Genomic DNA, 22,870 nt, shown 5'->3' with positions numbered 1-22,870 from the left:
GATTTGTTTAATTATTCTTAAGGGATTTAGTCAAATTTGACAAAGAATAATAATTATTTAGTTATTAATTAATTATTCTTGGAGAAAAATAAAATAATTAATTATTTATCTATTTATTTGTCATGATTGAGTCAAATATGACAAGGAATAATAATAAAACAATGTTTAAATTAATTCTTCCTAGAAGAAAATCAAATAAATAGTGATTTATTTAATTATTCTTCTTGGGTTTAATTATAAATTACTTAACAAAGGTGGTTTATTAAGTAATTTCTCATAGTGAAAGTAATTTTACTATGGTAAAATTAACTTTACATGGTGTACTTCAATCCATCTAGTAAATTAGGCTAGATGATCAATTTTTTGGTGATAACAACAATGATCTTGCAGTCATGGAATACACTCTCACATGATCACAGTCAACATGATGGTCTAGAATACAATGATGAAGGTAGGATAAAACAACTATCGTAATTGTCATAATGAAGCTCTCAGTGCATCGTTGAAAGCATAGATATCACAGTGAAGATGTCAATATATCTCATTGATATGGTGAAGAAGCAACAATGAAGATCTCAGTGATGTTGTAGTGATGGCTTCAAGGGTGCAGCAATGAGGATGATCTCAGCAGCAACTGAAAGGATGATTGGTATCTTGGTCCTGGAGAGGCAGAGTGTGTCAAGGGTCATGGTCTCAGTATTCATCAATGGAATATCTATAATAAGAATTCACACATGGGTTTTCCACTCCAACAGGGAGAGGTTTGACCCTCGCAGAAAGCCAAATATTTGTGTTCTTGTCTCTTTTGTCTTTGGTAGCAGTTTGATGAAGTAAACACATACTCTAATCATGAATGGAATATCAAGCTAAGATAAATTATTTAAATACTTCACAAATTGTTATCATGTAATGGAGAATCAACCTACTTATGCATGCCCTATATTCTTCAACACATGGAAGGACCTTAGGGGGAAGGAAAAAAACAGATATCTAGCTATCATATCTCAAAAATATAGTGTCCACAGATCTTTCCATCAACAATATATTCAAATGACATAATCCTAGTGGAAAGAGATAGACCATGTTTAGAGAGAACATTTGCTTCAAGGTTTTGTTCCCATATCCATTTTGGAAGGAGACATCAATTAAAGTTTCCTTTAAGTCCTAGATTCGAAGCATCCAATTGCAAAGGGAGGGGACATCAAGATCATTCTTTCCCTAAACCCACTGAATCAAGGTAAGGGAATCCCTAATGATCAGAATCCCCACCATGCCCAACCATGAAGAACATTGCAAGGCTCCCCATAATGTGATCATTTATGCCCTTATGTTATCTCTGTCATCTCCAAACAAACAAAATTGATAATGATATGAGGGATATATTCGCAGGAACATACCACAACCACATTTGCCTCTAGAAGATTCATCTAAATAGTTTACCTAGCTTGTATTTTCTATTTTGATATTCTTGGCTTAGGGAGTCTTGACCTAGGTTCAAAGTTAGATGTGCCAACCAACAAACCCTACACTACTAGCCCTTTCGGCAACAACCCACATAGAGAAGGCTCCAGTCTCACCCGAAGTAGTATGGGGGATGCAAGAACCAAGTTTCTGCATCCATAGACTAGTGCGTTGTCTTCCAGCGCCTCAGATCTACCTTCGTGCATATCGATAAACTCTTAGGGCATGTTGTTGCAACTCTTTTAAAGTAGCCTTCAGACCTTTGCGAAGGTCTACAATTAGTCCTTGCAGAACTTTAACAGTCAATTTGCCTACTTACGCGCATAAGAGAGCAGTTCTAAACTAGTGTTCACGCATATTTACTTAAGCCATTCGTAAACATAAGAGAGATCAACAGAGTCTTCACAAAAGTAGTTAAACATACATTGTGCACATTATTAAGAATTATTCAAGAGAATTGCATAACATTCGATCAATATTTCATTAACAAATCATTTATCATTAGTATATAATATTAGCAAAGATAAACAAAATACTCAAGAATTCTTCGGAAAACTGTCTTTATTGATCTTCAATTCAAAGTTACAGACTCAAAATTCCGTACGCACATAGCTGTAGGGGTCCGTGCACTCATCTGTGGAATCTACCTAGGCCTCCGTGCACTCAGCTGTGGACTCTACCTAGGCCTCTGCACACTCAGCTGTCGTACCTTTCTTTCCCTAGCTTAGCGCACGAAGTAGAGCCTTCTTGCCCTAGCTTCTGCCCTAGACCCAAGTCTCTATCTTTTCTCTGTCTTGTTCTTATCTTCTTCAAATTTATCTAGTTGTCCTTTACTAAGACTCACTATTTATAGACTTTTCATACAATGCCATGGTTCGTAGACCATGGGTGAATCTCAAAACTAACTCAAAACTTTACATAAAAAAAGGGGCTAAGCCCCTTTGACTCCTATTCATCTACGCACTCCGCATCCAAAAATCGTGGAGATTTTACATTATTTACAAAAAATGTATCAAAATTTGGGTTATCTTAACCCCAAATTGACCCAGGGGACCCCATCCCAACAGGCCCCCAACACAATGATCATGACTTACCCTTGAATCACTATGTTGGTGTTGTGATCTTACTGCGAAGACCCTCTAGCGCCACCCAGATTACTACAACTTCAGCAGCAATCTGTGCCACTGCATGTTTAACTTCCTCGATCAATTGCTCAGTGGTTGGTCCTTCTACTACCAGCCTCATCATTTGCTACATCTACTGTATTCCTTTAAGCTTATCCTGAATGGTATTAATGACTTGATAAGCCTCTTCCAACCAAGGCTGCAACCTAGCCTTTAGTAAGGCCTCCTTCTTCTGCGTGTCCTATACTTGTGCCAGTACCAGTTTTCCTTCCTGTAACTTGGCAAGGCGTTGCACTGGTGTTAAGGAGTGCACAGTCACCATGACCTCATCATATTTGTGTTGCATAGGTTCATATCCTCCTACATATTGGTCACTAGCTCCATATCCTGCTCGAGCAGTGTCACACAATCAGTGACTATGGCATCCAAGGTAGACATGCCTTCCTTTATGGCAACTCCGTGCTGCTCCCAAACCTCAAGCAGAGTTGTGGGTTTCACCTTTAACTGTAGCTCTGCAATATACATGTTGAATTTCAAAGTGACTTGTCCAACTTCGGCTTTAGCCTCATGCACACCAACGGCTAGTTTTATGATTTTGGCTTCTTGTTGTGCATCCTCCGGGATGTGAAGCTCAGGCACTGTATTGCATGCCTCCGCTACTATTGACTCCAGACATGAACTATGCGCCTACAGGGCCTCCTTTTCCTTCAGAGCCTACATATTTTCAATGGACATATGCTAATTATTGACTTTAATTTCACTGACAGTAGTGAGTGCCCACTATTCTTTGATTTTTAGTTCTTCCATGACTCCTTGAAGTAATTTATGTAAAGATTCAAGTGATAGCGTGGAAAGGTTCAGTCCCAGGTTTGTAACTTTGTGAAGCAGTGCACATTGTTCATCTGTGTCAGCGCGGACTAAACCTTCAGGAAAGGGGAAGACTATCACATCCTGTGACCAAGCCATCTCTGCAACTATACTTTTTCCCCGTGCAAAATTTCCTTGCGTGTTGCTCGCTTTCCTGAGATCTTCCTAGATTCTCGTTTCCTGGAGATGCAATTCACGTAGATCCTTCCGAATGCCCCCAAGCGATAGAATATATTGTTGCTCTAACTATTGCAGCACTTCTGTGGTGTTGTCCCAAATTTTATCGTCGATCCCATCGAGATCACCCTCTATTAATACCATGGGATAAACCCATGTTCTATCCAATTTCTTCTTCTTACACGTTCCTCATTTCTACTCTGTGCCACACCTTTTCAAAATGAAGGGGGTGCGTTGCCCTTCATCACCTCTGTCACCTTGTCCTGAAATCTCTTCTTCCTCTATCTCTGGTGAAGGTGACTTATCACCTTTCTATGACTCGCTATGTTCTTATTCCATCTGCTCCTTAGCAGTGCATTCTTGTTCTATGAGAGCCTTTTCTGTAGCTTCCTTCTTATGTTGTTTTGCGAGGGTACACGCAGCTTGCTTAGCAGCCTCCTTTATTTTCTACGCAGCAGAACTTCTCGTGCCCATGCTTGTTCCAAATCATGAACTAAAAGGACTTAAAATTGAAACTGAAACCATCTATTGTGAAAACAGAACTGAAATCAAATATTGAAAGTGAGATTACAACTACTGATTAGTCTATTGCAGAATCAAAACTTAATGAAAAACTGAAAGTGAAATTGCAACAAAGTTAAATGAAATGCTAAGACTGAAAATGAATTTGCAACTAATCTACTATGAAAAATAAATGAAATGCTTTGTCACTCTGCTACACAATTTTGGGAGAACAACCTCCTTGTGATAACATTTTGAGGAACTCCATACTTCATTTTTCTAAGAAAGCAAGACTAAAAATGAATTTGCAACTAATCTACTATGGAAACTAAATGAAATGCTTTGTCACTCTACTACATAATTTTGGGAGAACAACCTCCTTGTGATAACATGTTGAGGAACTCAATATTTCATTGTTCCAAGAGAAAGTAAACATAAAAATGCAGAGAAAGACTCATTCATAAATGAAATATTTCACCACTTAGTTTTAAGATGAACCATCAACTGAAAGGGCTTTTAGAAACATTCACTTACAATATGAGTCACTAAACTAGTAATGAAATGACAAGACAGAAATGGCACTAATAAATTTTAACTAAGAACTCAAAGACTAATGAATAGCAAATGAAATAATTACTCTACACTACTGAAACTGAAAGACTATTCTGAACTGAAATAGAACTGTTCTGCATTAAGAAGATGACAAAAACTACATTATGAATGAAGTTAGAAAATGGTTATAAACTTCATGGAAAAAACACAGTAAATTTACAATTTAACTATGAAAGACAAAATAGAAATAAAATGTAACCTTAACCAGCGTAGGGGCCCTCTGCACAGGTCTCAGGTTATAAGCACTTAATCAACACTCCAACAATGCTTTTAGGTATCCATGAAACACAGTGTTATATTAAAAACAGAGAATAAGTTCTTCAAACTACAGAGCAGAAATCTGAACTTAACACATGAACAAAATTGAACTGGTTCTATGTTCTTCACACAGGTATTTATATAGAAATTATACAATTGTTTTAAAGAGAGAAATAAGCTACAACAAAACACGTAGGCAGGCAAGTATGCGGAATTCTTGTCCTTGGTTTCTTGGAAACATAAATCTATGGTAATGGTTGTTGGATTCAGTTTGTGCAGGTGGCAGATGAAGTCCATGGCCTCAGGAAACTGCTTCAGATCCCATCACTGAGAAATGTGTACAGAATAGAGTATGTTTCCCATAGGTTTCCATGTTTGACTTCCCTTTGACCAGAGTCTTCCTCGTCGATCTAGGCCAGATGAATAGGATACGATCCATGCCCTGATGTTTTCCATGTTACCCATGTAGTCCTTTTCCCCTCTTGACACTTGGAAGCTGAAAAAGATTGGAAGTAGCTACGTAACAACCGATTAGCTTTAGAATGTGGTTGCGTTCCGTAGCTAAAAGACAAAAACTTATTCAAATAACAAACATAAAAGTGTAACTTGTAAATCACTGAAATATACTCCTTGAGGCAATGTGTAATGGTTTTTGATGATAAGGATGCATTTTTCATGGAAAAGCAAAGAAGAATGGATGAGAAAAGTTGCTAAGGAAAGGGTAGTTTTGGAGCTCAACATACCCCCACTGCTAGACTATTGCATGTCCCCATGCAATCAAAATTGTGAACTCCCTCCTCCTACTGCATTTGTTCTGAGACTTCAGCCAAAACATCCAACCTCTTCTTGCTTTTCTTTGCACGAACTGCCATCCTAGGCTTCCTCATGAGAAATTTGTACTTGAGGTTAATAAGTGCCCGGTTTAGCTTCTTATTCTTCCTTTTTAGTTTTCTGTTTTTCTTGTGCCATAAACCCAAGTGAAGCATAGTGTTATCATGGATAATATTATCCAACTTGTTCTGCTCTTTTAAAGCTTCATTTTCTCTTTGGATGTGCCTATTTAGAACTTCTAGCTCATAGATCTCCTGTTTAAGTGAGCTATTTAGAGTTTCTTGTGATGTGGCAGGCTACTCAGGATTAGCTGAAGTCCCTGGGTCCACTAATGTACTCTTTTTATCCATTGACACTATGTAGTCATAAATTTGTGGTTGGATTGGATCAATACTATGGGAGGCTCTTCTTGGGCTGCTCTCAAAGTTATGTGGAGGAGAGTTTTGTGGGCTTTTCTCATATGGAATATTTTCAGGGGACTGAGTTGGAGTTTCTCCCTCTAAATCTATGAACTGGGTCTCTTTTGATTTTGCTTTCTTCACTTTGCCCCTGAGTCTAGAACTCCTCCTCAAACTTTGGGAGCCTATGATTTCTTCCTCTATAACATGTTTCCTCTTTCCCTTCTCTTTATCTCTCTTGAGTTGATCCCTGATTTTGATTAGTCTCTCAGAAACCAGTTGTTCATCCTCCTTAAGTGATGAAGGTTCAGGAATATTCTTGTGGATTTCCTCAACCTTTTCTTTCATTTTTCTCCTCTACTTTGTTTGCTTTTTGATCTCTGTTAATGTTTCAGAGATTGTCTCTTCTTCATGGTTTTTATGTGCTAAAGTTTCAAGGGTATTTTGAATGGTGAGGCTGGTCTTCCTTCTCCTACTTCTTTTTACAGGACTTCCTTCAAGCAATTCTAGAGCATCTTGGAAGAAGTTTCTTACCAAAAATTCCTCCCATGTGTCCCCTACACTTCTCAAGTGAAATTCAACCAAAATATTCACTAGCTCATGGTGATATAAAGTGGTTTCTATTGCCTCAATTTTCTTTTAAACATTAGTGGCCATTATTTTCAAACTATTCAACAGGAAAAATGGGAGATTGAGGGTTCCATCTTCTAGAAAATTCATTAACAATCATATGTGATATACATACATGGAACCAAACCTCTCTTCACATGTAATAGACTTTTGAAAAATTAATAACATGCCACTCCATTTGCTTTTAAGTGTAGAGATTGGAATCCCTTTCCTAAAAACTGAAGTGTCCATACCTAGATTTTTGAGAATGACCTTCCAGGATTCATCATGAAACTCTTTATTCTTGAACCACCTTTCTCCTAGCCTTGGGAGCTCTGTTGCTTCAGTAATAAAGGACTCGGTAACTGCAAATTTTATGTCACCTATTTCCACGTCCATTCCATCAAATGATTTGGAAAAGGATTTGGTGATTTCTTTATGGTAACCATTGAATTTTTCAATGAAACTCAACCAACTAGCCTTTTGTAACATTCCTTTCAACTTAGGATAACCCTCCATGTACTTCACCCCTATGGGTTCAGTTCTGACAATGAGCCCCATCACCTCTATTCTCTACTATTCTTCAAAATTCCCTTCATTGTTTGAGAAATGGAGTGAATGTGTAAAGAGGACTGTGTATACAACAGTGGAACAACTGGTATATAGAAACCAAAATAACTATGGATATGGAGATGGAATGACAAAATATGTGGAATTAAAATGACTATGAGTATGAGATAAAATGGTTGTACATACAGGGTATATGAAAATAGAGTAGCTGTATGCATAAAATGTATGGAAACAAAGTGTGCACAAGGTATATGGAAACAGAGTGGTTGTATACGTAAACTGTGTGAAAAACAGAGTGATTGTTATACACAAAGAATACAAAAATAGAGTGACTGTGTGCACAAGGTAACAGAGTGTTTGTATGCACAAAATATATGAAAACAAAGTGATTGTATGCAAAAAATATATGAAAATAGAGTGATTGTATGCACAAAAAGGTTGCGAAAGTATAAGAGGAAAAAAATTGGTGTAATAAATGAACAATCAGGGTTTTGAAGAGTTGTATTAAAATAGGTTATGTTTTTAATCTAACCGTTTAACAAGTCTGCTATAGAAGTTCGGTTAAGTACGAGTCATTGAGTTTAAAACAGAGATTGCATCATTAGACTGTTTGGCATTAAAGACGGAAGGTGTGGCGGAATCATCATGGCAGTCAAATCTCATAATGATAAATCAAGGAGTCATGTGATTATACAATTTATACAAACTTATGTTTTTGTATTGCTTTTTGAAATAAGTTTTTGTTTTTACCTTTAGAACCTTACCTTTCGCTTGCTAATTTCTTGTTGTTTGCTTCCACGAGTGCTTAGATGGGATTGGTCTTCAAAGTTGTTCTCTCCTCAATTACCTGCATATGAGATTTTATTATGAACTGGCCTCTTTGTGCTTGGACTGATAATCAAACTATTGCTACAGAATCAGATTGGCTGCAGAACAAGATTAGCTACGGAACAGGAACAACTGTAGAATGTGGAAACAACTGTAGAATGTAAAACAGAGAAAAAAATATGGCTTATGAATGAATGGAATGGAAATGGCTATATGAGTGAAAATATGACAAGATGATAAATGGAAAATGAAGATGGAAGAAATGCTAGAGAGGAAAAATTTATTGGTGGAATATGGTAGTGGAGTGAAGTGAAACTTTGCAAAAGTAAAACAGAGTGAAAATGAGATAAAACAATGAATTTTGCAGAATGCAAAGTGAGTCACCATTTTTTTTTCAACAAAAGAAAGGGAAAATATAGGGTGTCAAAAGATTCTGATTTTCACCCTGTATTTTCTATATAAGCATGCCAATCAGTGATTGGTTTTCAACCTTATACAATTTTTTTTTTTTAGATAGGAAAAAGAAAGACTAAGTTCGTGGAGAAGAAAGATTCTTCTTCACCAACTTCATTTTAGAATTGTTCTGAAAGATCTTAATGAACTCCTCCTTTGAGATTGGTTTTTGATAAATTTTCAATGTATGACCATTCACAAGGAGAGGAGTTTGACTTTCATCTATTGTTTTGATCCTTACCGCTCCTATTAGCCTCCTGTTGCAACAGGTGTTCATATTTCATGATTGACATTTTGCATGCCAAATATGTCATACTTTGCATGCTGCAATGTTCCATATTTCCAAAAGAGACCAAAGAAGAAGCCATGAAGTGTGCTAGTCCAAATGCCACTGTTGTATTCCAATTTTGATGAGTTGTTCCAATTTTGAAGGGTTTTCATTCAAGGGAGGTCCAAACAGTCTAATCTTAGTCTCCCTAGGTTTTAATTTCCTGTTTTAGAATATAGAGAATGATATCTGTCCAAACAGTTTAATCTTGGCAGATTTGTAGATAGGTAGAGAATCAAAAGAGCCCAACTGCTTAATCTGGGCCCTTGGCAGAAATAAGTGTAGATTTAGATAGGAAAACAGAAAAAAAGAAAAAATTGTAAAGCTGGGTCTACAAGTCTAAGTGCACCCACCCAAAAAGAAGAAAAAATGTTAGGTATATTAGGCTGGGTAGGTAGCTGTGAGGTTGCAGGATGATGATTCATGATCAATTTTGTGTTACAAAGTGTTTTATCTTTTCAGATCATAGTTATGATGCAGTTTTTCACCTGGAAGAGCTCAAGCTGGATATCACTAACTCCCCCTTTTTCTAATTTCCCAAGTCACTTACTAATTGCCCCAAAGAGGTCAAGATCTGCTTGAGCCTCTTAGTTTCATCATTCTCCATATCACTTGCATTGGTGAAGATCTGCTTTACTCAAGGATTGTTCATTTCTCTTATATGAATCATTTTCCCCAAATAGCCTAAGGTCCCTTACCTTAGCGCTTTCTGGTCACCTCCATATTAATTACTAACTATATTATCTAACTCCCTAATCCGTTTCCCCTTCCCCTACTAAAAATATGTATAAAAATCCCTAAAATATAATAATACCCCCCCCCCCTTGGCACTATAGCCATATTTCCCTAAAAGTCTGGGGAAAAATAGTCCACCTGGGGCCGTTTTTAGCCCATCCGAGTCTTAACAGGAGTTAGTTTGACATATGGTCATACTAACAACCATTTTTCCCTAGGCCTAACCCTCAAAAACCCATGTTTCTCCCTTATGACTAAGTCCCAAGTGTAAATATATTAACCCGCTCATTTGTACATAACCCAAAACCCATTTCTCCAAGTTTTAACCCCCCGCCGCACCGTATGAAGATTTGCATATTCCCACGCCCCGTCCCTTAACCCTCCGTCGTATCATCCTTACCGCCAGCCGTCAGATCTGGCCCACCCGAGATCTACGGTGGGCGGGCCTTCCCATACACCAAGAGCCCGAGGGTTAGCGTCCGGGAGATGGGCGGTATTGCCGCCGTACTCCCGCCACGCGTCGCCTTCCTAGCCGTGGCGGAGCCCCCCTCCCCAAAACCACCTTTGCTCCAAGGCAGTGCACCCAGAAAACCACAAACCGCTCTCCTTTGGGTGACGTAAGCCCCACGTCATACTGTTGCGTCATCTGCCTACGTGGCCTCCTGTCACCGTACCGCCGAGTCACCCTGCCACATCACTGCCACCGTGTCCCTTTACCGTACTGCCACGTCACCTCCGTACGTGCTGACGTCATCACACTGACGTCATCTTTCCATGTCATCCGCCGTACATGGTTGCACCTGCTGACGTCATGCTGGTGTCATCGTCAATTTTGGCGCAAAAGGCGAAAATCGTGCTCTGGAAGCCCGGATTCAGTTTCTGAGGAAGTTTTTCATGAGCGATTATCACCTAGCGCTAATTGCGCATGGCTACGGGAAATGGTCCAAAATGGAAAGCCCCTCATCGTGCAGCACCCAGCCAGACCGAAAGGCGCAGAATGACCCATTTTTTCTTCGCGAAGCATTCAGAAAGAAGAAAAAGACAGTTCTGAAGGAGACCGAGGGCCGAACAGTGGCCATTAAATTTTGATTTAACGCATAGCACATCAGAGAAGCAGCCCAATTCATTTGTCAGAGAGTATCAGAGGAAGAAGAGGAATCAAAGAGTATCAGTAAATATTTTTAGGGGCTCGAAGCAGCTAAACATTTATGAGCCCCCCAACAAAGCCAAAGAAAGTCATGGCGGCCATTTAAAGCTTTCAAGTCACATTTAAAGCTTTAAATGTGGCCGAACAGCAAAGGAGCAGACACCCATACACAGTTACTGCAAAATCACTGCACCAAGCCACCGAGGACAATGCATTTACTTAATTTGATACGGCTGCCCTCAGCGCTACCCGAGGATATCTTCATGCAGGTATTTCTGATAGAACTAGGTCAAAATTAATCATGCTTTAGGACCTGTTTAGGTCAAGATGTAATAAACAATTGTAGAAAGTTTTTCCCTATTTATACCGCCCTCTATGATTGTTTCAAGGGTTGGTCGATTGATAATTTTCACTAGAGACTCGCACAGTATACCTGATATGTTTTACCTAATCAAAGATCGCTGAAGAGATTGGAGGAACGACGGTCTGCTCTGTGTCTAATGATCTGAGGAAGTGAATTTGGAATCCTTGTGCTGCAACATGGCTCAATAAGTGCTTCTTACCTCTGTTTTCATTGTTTCACCATCTAAATAACAGAAAGAAAGATTAGCTTAGAACTTGTTTAAATGCACTCTAGGCTCAATTTCTATTATTTCTTTGTGTTTTTTCATCTGAACTGAACTGGACATGAATATGAATTCCCTGTGGCTCATATTTACTCTAATTCACATGTGTTTGACAGTTATCTAGGGATTCTTTACTGCCCCTAAATAGAGCTCATTCACCCTTCTCTGTTAAGATGATTGAGAAATTCTTAATTGCCTCTCTTTCCTTAGCATTCTTTCCATCCTTTAAACTTGCAAAATTGTTCCATGTGCAGCTGCCTTGCTCCTTATTCCTCCTGTGACAAAGAAAACGCACCAGCAGTCCTACTCCTTGACTCCATGCCCAATGGTTTGAAACTTCCACACTATACCTGCCTCTTTACTTGAAAACATCAATCTTCCCACCAAAACACAAACAAAACCCTTGAACTCAATAGCTAGCCTAGAATCCCCCTCAACAAAGCTAAACCATAAAGAGAGAGCCCTGTCTGACTGCATGTGGGCTAGAATCTGCAGTCCAAAGTTGGTCTGTGGTTACCTCGGCCATATCCCTTTACTCCAACCTGAGGGACATCCTAAGTGATAACAGCTCCATTACTAAAAACTTTTTCAATCTCATATGGCCCAAGCCAATGAGTTTGAAACTTCCCTTGAAAATATTTAAACTTTGAATCAAATAATAGTGCCCAATCTCCCTCTTGAAACCTCTTGTCTTTGATGTACTTGTCATGCCACTTAACTCTCTGATGCTGAACTAGACCAATCCTTTGAATAGCCTCTTGTCTGATTTCATCAAGTTTATTCAATTGCTCCAGTCTATGCTTTTGAGCTTCTGATAAATCCATCCCCAACTGGACTGCCATCTTGAAAGTTTTGACTTGGAACTCTATGGGGAACAGGCTTGCTTCCCATAAACAAGTTCATAGGGTGTATGCCCAGTTGTGTTCCACCATGTAGTTCTATAGGCCCATAAGGCTTCAGGAATCGTTTCTACCCAATCTCTTCTATGTAGATGCACAGTCTTGGTGAGGATTCCTTCAATCACTTTATTTGTAGACTCCACTTGACCATTTTCTTGTTGATGATAGGGAGTGGATTTCCTATGCTTGATTTTTTACTCCTCCAAAAGCATCTCCATAATGTTGGATGTGAATTGAGATCCCTGATCTGTCACAATTTCTCTTGGAACAACAAAGCGAGTAAAAATATCCTAAAAACGAAAACTAACTATAGATTTTTCGTTAGCAAAAAGTAATGCTTTGTCTTCTACCCATTTGATGACATAATCAGTGCAAACCAATATATATTTTTTCTGCTTGGATGGAGGATTAATAGGTCCAATAAAGTCTAAAGCCCATTTTTCAAAGGGTTCAATAACTACCTGAGGTTGTAATGGCATTTCATTTTAGGGAGTAGGTTTCCCTACCCTTTGGCAGTTGTCACACCTTCTGACATATTCTTTAGCATCTTTGAAGATGGATGGCAAATAATATCCTAAGGAAAGGATTTTATAGGTTGTCCTCTTGTCAGCAAAGTGTCCACCACACGGCTCATCATGACATGCTTTGAGAATATCAAACATCCCATTTTCCCTGACACACCTTCTGATCATAAGATCTGACCCTGTTTTATACAATTTGTTAGTGATCCATGAATATCTTGCACTATCTTGAATATTATTTATTTTCTCTCTAGGAAATAAATGTGAAGGTAACTTCCCTGTAACCAAGTAATTAGCAAAATATGCAAACCAAGGAGTTTGAGTAGTTACTACAAAGAGATATTCATCAGGAAACGTATCTTCAACCGGAGAGACTTCTTTGATATTCTAAATCCTAGACAAGAAATCAGCAATTGTGTTTTGTTTTCCAGGTCTATCTAGCATAGTAATGTTGAATTCTTGCAAAAGTAAAAGCCATATTGTAACTCTGCCATTAGTAATAGGTTTATTCATCAAATATCTAATTGCAGAGTGATCTGTATGAACAAAGGTTTCATAGCCTGTTATATAGTGTCTGAACTTGTTAATTGCATGAATAACAGCTAAGAATTCTTTTTCAGTTACAGTATAATTCAACTCAGTGGGAGTCAAATTTTTACTTGTATAGTAAATGGCATAAGGAATCAAATATTTTTGTCCCAATACAGCTCCGAAAGCTGTATCTGAAGCATTCATAGAAATATGGAAAGAAAGTTTCCAATTTGGTCCTCTTAAGATAGGTGCTTCAAATATTTTTTCTTTCAAGGTTTCAAATGCTAGTTGGCAATCAGGATTCCACTTGAATTCACAATCTTTTGTAAGCAATTTGAAGAGTGGAGATGCTATTTTAGTGAAGTTTTCTATAAATCTTCTATAATATCCTGTAAATCCTAGAAAACTTCTAACATCCTTCTGGCAATTTGGAGTTGACATCTTAGAGATAACTTCAACTTTAGACTTATCAACCTTAATCCCTTCTCCCAAAATGTGATGTCCTAAAGAAATACCTTCTGTAAACATCATAAAGCATTTTTCATGGCTTAGTGAAAGGTTTGCTTCTTTACATATTTTAAGGACTTTTTCCAAATTCTCCAAAGCTTTTTCAAATGTGTTACCATAAACTATAAAATCATCCATATATACCTCTACACAATCATGTATTAGATCAGAAAAAATTCCTACTACTCTTTGGAATGTTGCAAGTGCATTACATAACCCAAAAGGAAGCACTCAGTAGGCAAAACTTCCCCATGGACAAGTAAATGTGGTTTTATCTTGATCCTCAGGTGCTACCTAAATTTGATTATAACCACTAAAACCATCCAAGAATGAGAAATAATTTTTACTTGCTAATGTATCTAACACTTGATCTATAAAGGGCAAAGGAAAGTGATCTTTCAAGGTTGCTTTATTCAATTCTCGATAATCAATGCACACCCTCCATTTACCATTCTTTTTGGGCACAATTACCAAAGGAGAAACCCATTGGCTATCTGAAATTGGGTAAATGAAGTTTACATTGAGTAATTTTTGGAGCTCTTCTTTCACAATTTCCCTAAGATTTGGATTCATTATTCTTTAAGGTTGTCTGATTGGTCTATTGTTTTCCTCAATATAGATATGATGGATACAAGTCTTAGGATCAATACATTTCATGTTGGTATACTCCCATGCAAATGCAGCAGAATGTTTTTGTAATATTTTGGCTAGCTCTTCTTGTTGTAGTTTCTCCAAGTTTTTGTTTATGTTCAATGTCCTACCTGGAAAAATTTCAATTGTAGAGCTACCAAACTCTTCCATGGAATAGAGAGACATCTGCCTAGATGACAAGTATTCAATATTAGATATTTACTAAATTTTGCATGATCATATTCTGAAGATGTTTCAAAATTTTCCAATGTGTTCAAAATTTGACTATCTTCACTAATTTCTTATATAGTAAAGAGAGGTTGAATATTATCTTCATCATTAATCCATTCCTTGTCATCTATTTCTGTTATTGCTTTTTTTGGAGGATACAAAGTAAATTTCTTTGTTGAATTACCAGTAGAAATATACATGTCACCAGATCTATAACTAATAAAAGCATCAGCTGTGGCCAACCAAGGTCTTCCTAATATGAGTGGGTGTCCTCCTAGATTATTCTTGGGAGTTAAAATCATGAAATGAACAGGATATTCCCAAGAATCTAAGGAGACTGAAATATCTTCTAGCACACCATCTTTTTTAATTACTGATCTATCTACAAGTTGTAGTAGGGTAGGTGTGTAAAGAAGGTTAGGAAGTTTAAGTTGCTCCATAGTTTGTCTACTCATAATGTTTATTGTTGCCCCTAATTCAATCAATATATTTGGAATTTCAATCCCATTTATATGTGTCTTGACAATTTGACTTCCTAGATCCACATATTTCTGCATGGCAATCTTTCCCATCATGATTTTTGCTATCTTTCCTACCAGGTGAATTCTTTTTGTTTCTCTCGGTTTTCTTCCTGGTATTTTGATGCTCAACTCCTTTATTGTCTTGGATAGAATAAGAATTTCTCTAATGGCTTGCAGCAAATGAATTTTGATGCAAACATTCTTCAATTCATCTAGAAAATCATAATTGGGCAACAAGATTTGTATTTCTACCCCTCTATCAATTTGTAATCTCTCAGGAAAAGGAGGTGTAGAAGTAGATTCTAGTTGCTCAATTATAGGAGTTGTGTTTATTGATTATTTTTGTTTTCCTTTTCAATGTTTTGGTTTTGGAGGGATGTTCCCTCAAAACTTTTATTGACTTTCAGAGAATCCTCCTCAGAAGTGTCTTGCTCTTGAATAACTATAGAAGGTTTTTCCCTTTCTAATGTCCTACTAGATCTAAGTTGAACATCATTAAGATCTAGAGGAGTAATCATGTAAGTTGGAAATTGTTGTCCTTCTACCATGTAAAAATTCTAAGGGTTTTTATTATTGGGGTTTGGTAATGGTTGGGAAGGTAGTGTTTAGTCAATTTAATGTCTTAAATTGCTCTACATAAATTATCAATCCGGGTATCGTAAACTGATGAAGTGTGGTGCACTATATGTGCTTAGTTAACCTTTCTCTTACTTCGTTGTTTTATAGTTTATGTTCAACTCTTCCTAAAACTCTGCTTCAAACACATGTGCTGTGTAAAGCACGATTAAGAAGTAGTCAGAAATAACTTGAAATGAAACTGAAAGCAAAGAACTTGAAATGACTTGAAAGTAAATGACCACTTCCAATGGCACTAGACACCATTCATGCTGCTGCAAATAAAAGAAAAGAAAGTCACTTTTAAAACCAAAGATAAAGATTATCTCTCTCTAACTCGATGCTTCTAAGCACATGTACTGTGTAAAGCACGGAAAGAAAGTAGCTTAAGTGGAATTATAAAAGTGAGAAAAATATGCTTGAAAGACTAATGATAATAATTTGCTATTTCTAATTCTCTACTTCAGCCATATGTACTATGGAAAGCATGATTAGAAAGTAGTGAGGAAATAGTCTAGGAAGCACTTTAAAATCAAAACTTCTACTTTAAAGACTAGTGGTAATGATTTACTCTTTCTAACTCGATACTTCAAAGCACATGTACTGTGTAAAGTACGGAAAGAAAGTAGCTTAAGAACAGTCCAAAAAGCACCCAAACAAGCTGCAAGTTAGTGATATTTTGATCTTAAAGGATAACAGTTTATGATGAAGATCATTTATGTGTTAGCAGCTCTTTGAGAAATAAAATTAAAAATCAGCTATAAAAACAAAGGCAGCAACTTGAACCTGTCAACTTCAAATACCATTAGTTTGTAAAGCAAATACATAAACATAAAAACAAATCCCGGAGAAAATAAAATGCAATAATTCAAACTGTACAAGGCAGGGGCCCCCTTTTACCTATGAAATCAAAGCATACTTAAAATTGCATGAATGAAAATCTAATCTACCTTACATTCTACAAAGCAATATTTACAAAATGAAATCTAATCTACTTACATCCTAATATGCTCCATGACATCTACTTCACATCTCCTTCCATGTTGAGAACATCAAAGCTTTATTCAATTTCTTCAAAAGTGCAAAGTACAACAAAGCTCTCCAAAGAGAGACTAAAAAGAGACTAAAAAGACTCCAAAAAGACTAAAGAGAGACTAACTAATGAAGGAGAGAGATCTCCTATTTATACTAAAAGATGAGAGCCATCTCATTAATGATAATCCATGAATCTCTCCCTCTACCTCTAGAGTCCTAATCAAAATAGGAACTGATAAGACACATGTCTTTTAGAGTTACAATACAATTAGGAGATGTGACACATATCCTCATGATCCCATGATTCTTTCCAACCAAATTCGAATTTGGCCTTAGAGTGCCACATAAGGGTCTTCTAGAAGTCTCCTTTCAACCTACACATGTCAACAAACTCAACCCATTGGTTAGGTATAAGCATATGCACATTATTTTCTAATGTTTAACCACAAATTCACTTAAAAGGCTTAGAAATAATAAATATTGGAAAAACATAAAGGTAGCCCAATGATAATGAAAGTGGGATGAATGTGGTGACATAGTAGTGAAATGGAGGTGAAATGGAGGTGATATAATGAACATAATAGTGAAAGTGTAATGGAAATGAATGACATTTTCAAGACTCAACATACCCCCCAACTGAAGCTATTGCATGTCCTCATGCAACATATATTACATTGACTCTTTTGATTCTTGAGCTTTGGCTTAACTTTGCATGATATCATTTGATAACTTCATATTTCTGCAAAGTGTTTCACTTGAATTGCAACCTGGTTGGTTCTTGTGTTACAACCATTTTTTTTTTGTTGCCTTCTATTTTGATCTTTGAACTTTGTGTAATGATATTTTGATTATTGTTGCTAAGTATATCTTTATTGGATTGCATGATGGTTGGTTCTTGTGTGACAACCATGATTTTGTTTGTATCCAATTTATCCTTTAAGCACTTTTTCAAAAGCCATTGTATGCTCATAATAGCAATGTAATAATTAATATATATTGGAAGTATGTGAGCTCTTGAATATGTTATGGACATGGAAAGATATGAATATGAATGTATTCCCCCCCCAACTGATGGTATTGGCAATTTTATGAAATGAGGAAGAGAAATGTTTTTCCAACAAGTATCATTCTAGCTTTTTATGGAATTCTATGGTTAAAAGTTAGAAAATGCCGTACCTTCACTTACCCTTTGGAATGGATGAGTTGTATGTGTGTGGTGGCTGAAAACTTCTGATCACATTCTTCTTCAAGTGGCTGAACAAGAGGAGTCATGGATAGAGAGATAAGATGGCTTTTTATTGCTTCTACTAAAACTTGCTGAATCTGCTCCAAAATGCTGAAAATAATAGTCTTCATGTCTTCAAAACTCATTGGCACAATTCCTACTATGTGAAAAGATGTTCTGATGTCGAACATAGTAGGAAATTGTTGGCTTAGTGGCCATTAATGGATGCCACTAGTCAACACGAGTACTCTCACCATTGATGTCAATGAGAGTCAAGATGCCCAAACACATCTTGCTAGGTACGAATGAATTTGCTGATGTCGAGTCACCTAGAAGATCTAACGAACAAGGGACATTAATGTATTCCCATTGTTTGTCAGCATGAGGACTTGCCATTAAGGCATGCAAGTCTCAAGGTGTTTTTACAAAGAACTTAGACTCAAAGGACTATGGACTCAATAATTTGCATTGAAACAGGGCTTATTTGCGGAATGAAAATGACAAGGAATGGAAAGTGAAAATGGAAAATAGCAATGGAGAACAGAAATGACAATGGGAAATAAGCATGTGAATGAGCCTTTTGCTTTTATTGGTGGGTTATGAATGGACAAAAAAAAGAGATGGAAAGTGTATGTGAATGAATATGGAAAATATGGAGTGGAATGAGGTGAATGGTTTATTATGGAGTATGGATGTGATGGATGGATGTGATGGAGACAATAATATCTGAAAGTTTTTCAAGTATTTGGATCTGATTTTGCATCAGCATATTTCCTCTTTGTTGCGGATCAACCTCTTATGAAACAAATTGGTCTCTTAGAGAGACATCATTCCCTTGTAGTCATTTGTCCTTCCTCCTGGAACCTGCAAAAAAAACTAATACTTCTTCTGCAATGGAATGTAAGATTATCAAAGGTGAGAGGTGATCAATCTCTCTAGTTATGATATTTACACACAAAACTAAGAATTTGTATTAATGAAACAAGTTCTCAAAGGAAAAATCAAAAGAATTTATACCTGCTTTGGAATTAGTGCCTCAAGTTGATGTTGCTTCTTTTCAGCAATTTATTTCATTATTTGCCATTTCAAACTCTAATGATATATTTCTTATTGTATAGATCTTGTTGAGATCTTTCCAATGGTACTTAAATCATCAAAATCTGATTTTGTATGAGAAAGATATGCTGATTTGAACAATGAGGTTTTTCTGGCTGCGGAATTGAGGAACAGCTCTGTAGCTAAAAATCTTAAATAAAAAGTTAGCCATTCAATTTTCATTATCAGTCCAAAATTAATCAATACCTTCAGAAAAGTGAGAAAATAACTTGTTCATTTCATTGATTCAAAATTATTGTTTTTTTTCTTGACATGCAGCGACTTAGTGTGGCGACTCAGTGTGGCGACTTTGTTATAACACCCAATTTGACTTCCCTTTGACCGGGGTCTTTTTCAACAAATTTGACCGAGTGGATAGGACACCATCCATGTACTGAAATTTCCCTAGCTACCCATGTGGCCTGTTTTGCCTGATGACACCTACAACCTAGAGTTTAACAAAACAGCTGCGGGATCACTAAACGGCTGCGGGATTGCAGAGTGTAAAAAAATATTGTGAAATGGAGTGGTTGTGTGCGAACAAACTAAGCAATTTCTCCATCTCAAACTTCAGCTGAAAAATGGAATTATGGCGTTTAGATGCAAACCTCGTTTCTCGCTTAACCATACCCATGTCCATTTCAAAGAGATTGCCAAGATTGAGACCCTGGGACATAGAGATAAGTTCAAATGCATTCATCACCTCTGGAGTTGTTTCCTTTTTTTTTTCTGTAACAAGATGTTCTTCTGAATCATTGAAAACAGCATCAACATCATCCAGATTTACATCTTCATCTTCATTAAACTTGGGTGGCTTATAACCTTTCTTGAACCATTCATTGTCTAAAATCTCAGGTACTGTAATTCGTGTCTTAGGGTTTGGGTCCAAAATCCTTGTACTTAATTTCTTTGCACCAGAAGAAAACCATGAAGGGCACGTAAAATCTGCTTTATATATCTTTTTATACAATGTCATAAGGTTTGGATCATCAAAAGGCAAGTAACCTGCTATTAAAACAAATAGGATGACACCACATGACCACAAGTCTGCAGTTGCCCCATCGTATATCTACCCTTTTTCCAGCCACTATAGTGAGCAAATGACTGCATATGGAGGTCATCATTCAGAGTAATAATATCAGCAATTACATGCAGTGTTCAACAGAGATTTAATAATTGTTTTTCACCTCCCAACACTTGGGTATACTCAGGAAATCAACACAAAGGTACTACAGTATTTAATCTAGCAAATTTCAACCCAGAAATGACAAATTCGTGGCACCTTCAGATCTGAGATCAACATGAAAATATCAGTCCCTAAGACAGATTTTTGGCCCACTAGTTGTAGTAAATTCGACCACAAGTTCAGCTCCAAATTTTGAAGATAGACTTGGCACAAATTCTTGAAATGCAAGTAAATCATTTGTCCTCCTCTAGGGTGTAATTAGCTGATCGAAACCTTGCTTTGAAAGGCAGCAATATGGACAAATATTCCAGAACTTGGCTGAGCGAATGATTTCTAGGAAGACCCTACACGGTCTCTCCAAAATTGGCACAACAATTCAACCTCAACTCCCTCATTCACCGGTACCATGATATGCTCCATTCAATGCATATAACAACCACAGGTCCACAACGATTATACCAACAACCGACAGTAAACACAGAGTAATCAAATCGACCTCAATCCATCAACAACTCTCTGGTATTCAACTGACATTTAGGGAATCGACCACCTATTATGTAGAGCGGTTTACATTACAGGCTACCCAACATTTAACCGGAAATGATTAATGACCAAGAGTCGTGTTTGATTGAAACAAGTCTCTAGACAGGTGCCAAAATGTTTAGTCAGCATGTAATTGATCCCCATCACAACTCTTCCCCTCAGGCACGCGGAGTTAGTTTAATTAATCAATCTGTCAGTTAATAACTCACGTTTTTCTTCACGCGGCGTCAAAAAATACCCTCTAAAGAACCGAACATTTCTCCCTAACCGCCACGAATCGTCTCAAACGTTTTCTGGGTTTTCTAATTAACCCACCTGGCAACAAAACCCATGTTTTATTTTTCTGAAATTCATCTTTGTTTGGGAGAATCGAACGTTTAAAGTTTGACGTTTTTCTGCTATTTGCGTTTTTTTTTCCTGAGTTAATTTTTACTGCCCTGCCTTTCATGAATTCGTTTTTCTTATCTGATCTATTGTTTTGCAGGTGAGTTGGACATTTGTTTGAGCATTAAGTTTGTAGGTATAAACATATTTGGCAAGGGTAATCTTAATCTTGCATCTGGTTGTGAAACTTCACATTGATTTATTTTCTCAACTGAGAACGCAGTTCCATACCATGGTTCAACTTCATTTTTCTGTCCTTCAAACCGTTTTGAGGCCCAGAATATTCTTAGCTGCTCCAAAACCATTTGAATTGTGATTGTATTGAAATTGGAAGGCAACGACAAAGCCACAAGCCAGTCTTGCAGTGGATATCTCTCTAAGTTTGAAGCAATGTTTGTTACATAGTTAATTGGTGGAATCTTGTCTTGGAAACGAAACATTGTATTGCAAATACCCCGTACCTCATCAAAGATCCATTCAGCAATACCGCTTTTCCTTAAAATGTGAAGGTACTGGAATGTATGCTCAACTATCTCTTCCATATGCTCTTGCCCATCATTAGTAAGTTTAATTCTCTGCTTCTAATTGATAAGGTAGCTATCCAAATGTGAATTCAACTCAGAAATCTGCCACTAAATGATGAATGCCTCCTACAGGAATCAACAGGTCAAAGCTTGAACAGGGAGGCATATTTTTTTTTTTTTTATTGAAGCCACAGTGAAAACTAAGAATGGAGATAGCCCTAGATTGTTTTTCTCTTTTTTTTTTTCTTCTCTGAAATTTTAAATTTTTTATAAAAAAGATTAATGATTTTCAATTTCAGGCAGCAAATATTTCAAGAAAAACATGTTAAAAACAAGACTTTGACTGAGGTCCTAGGCTGGTTTTTCATCGATCTGAGCTGGGTGACTAGGATAGGATCCATGTCGGGACAATTCTGGAGATGCCCATGTGGTCGGTTTTTTCATTAGATGCCTGTAACCTGTTAAACCTTGAAACAACTGCAGGATTGTTAAACAGCTGCGGGATCAGGGCAGTTTCTGCAACTAAGTTGCAAAACCTTATTTGAACAAGATACAGTGTTTTGAAGACCACTACAAAGCATAACCAGACAATTTTGGACAATTTGAACCTATCAAAGCACTTGAGTTTTATTTTTCATTTTTTTTTCATTTTTTTTTTTTTATTGAATCAATTGAAGTGATGAAGTTTATTTTGTCTCCTATTTTTTTTTTTTAACAATTCTTTTTCTGATCCTCCAGATCACACAAAGTGCAGGAGGAGAGCATACTCAAGAATTATTGTTTTGTCTTTTTTTACTTAACAATCATTTTTCTGATCCTCCAGATCACACAAAGTGCAAGAGGAGAGCATACTCAAGGATTATTAATTTTTTTCCAGATGTAAGAAATAAGGTCTCCT

This window comes from Pinus tabuliformis, chromosome J, assembly GCF_031772625.1.
Source record: "Pinus tabuliformis cultivar Carrire ecotype Pingquan chromosome J, CPIR1, whole genome shotgun sequence".
Lineage (NCBI taxonomy): Eukaryota > Viridiplantae > Streptophyta > Pinopsida > Pinales > Pinaceae > Pinus > Pinus tabuliformis.
Note: the sequence above shows the minus strand (reverse complement) of the source record.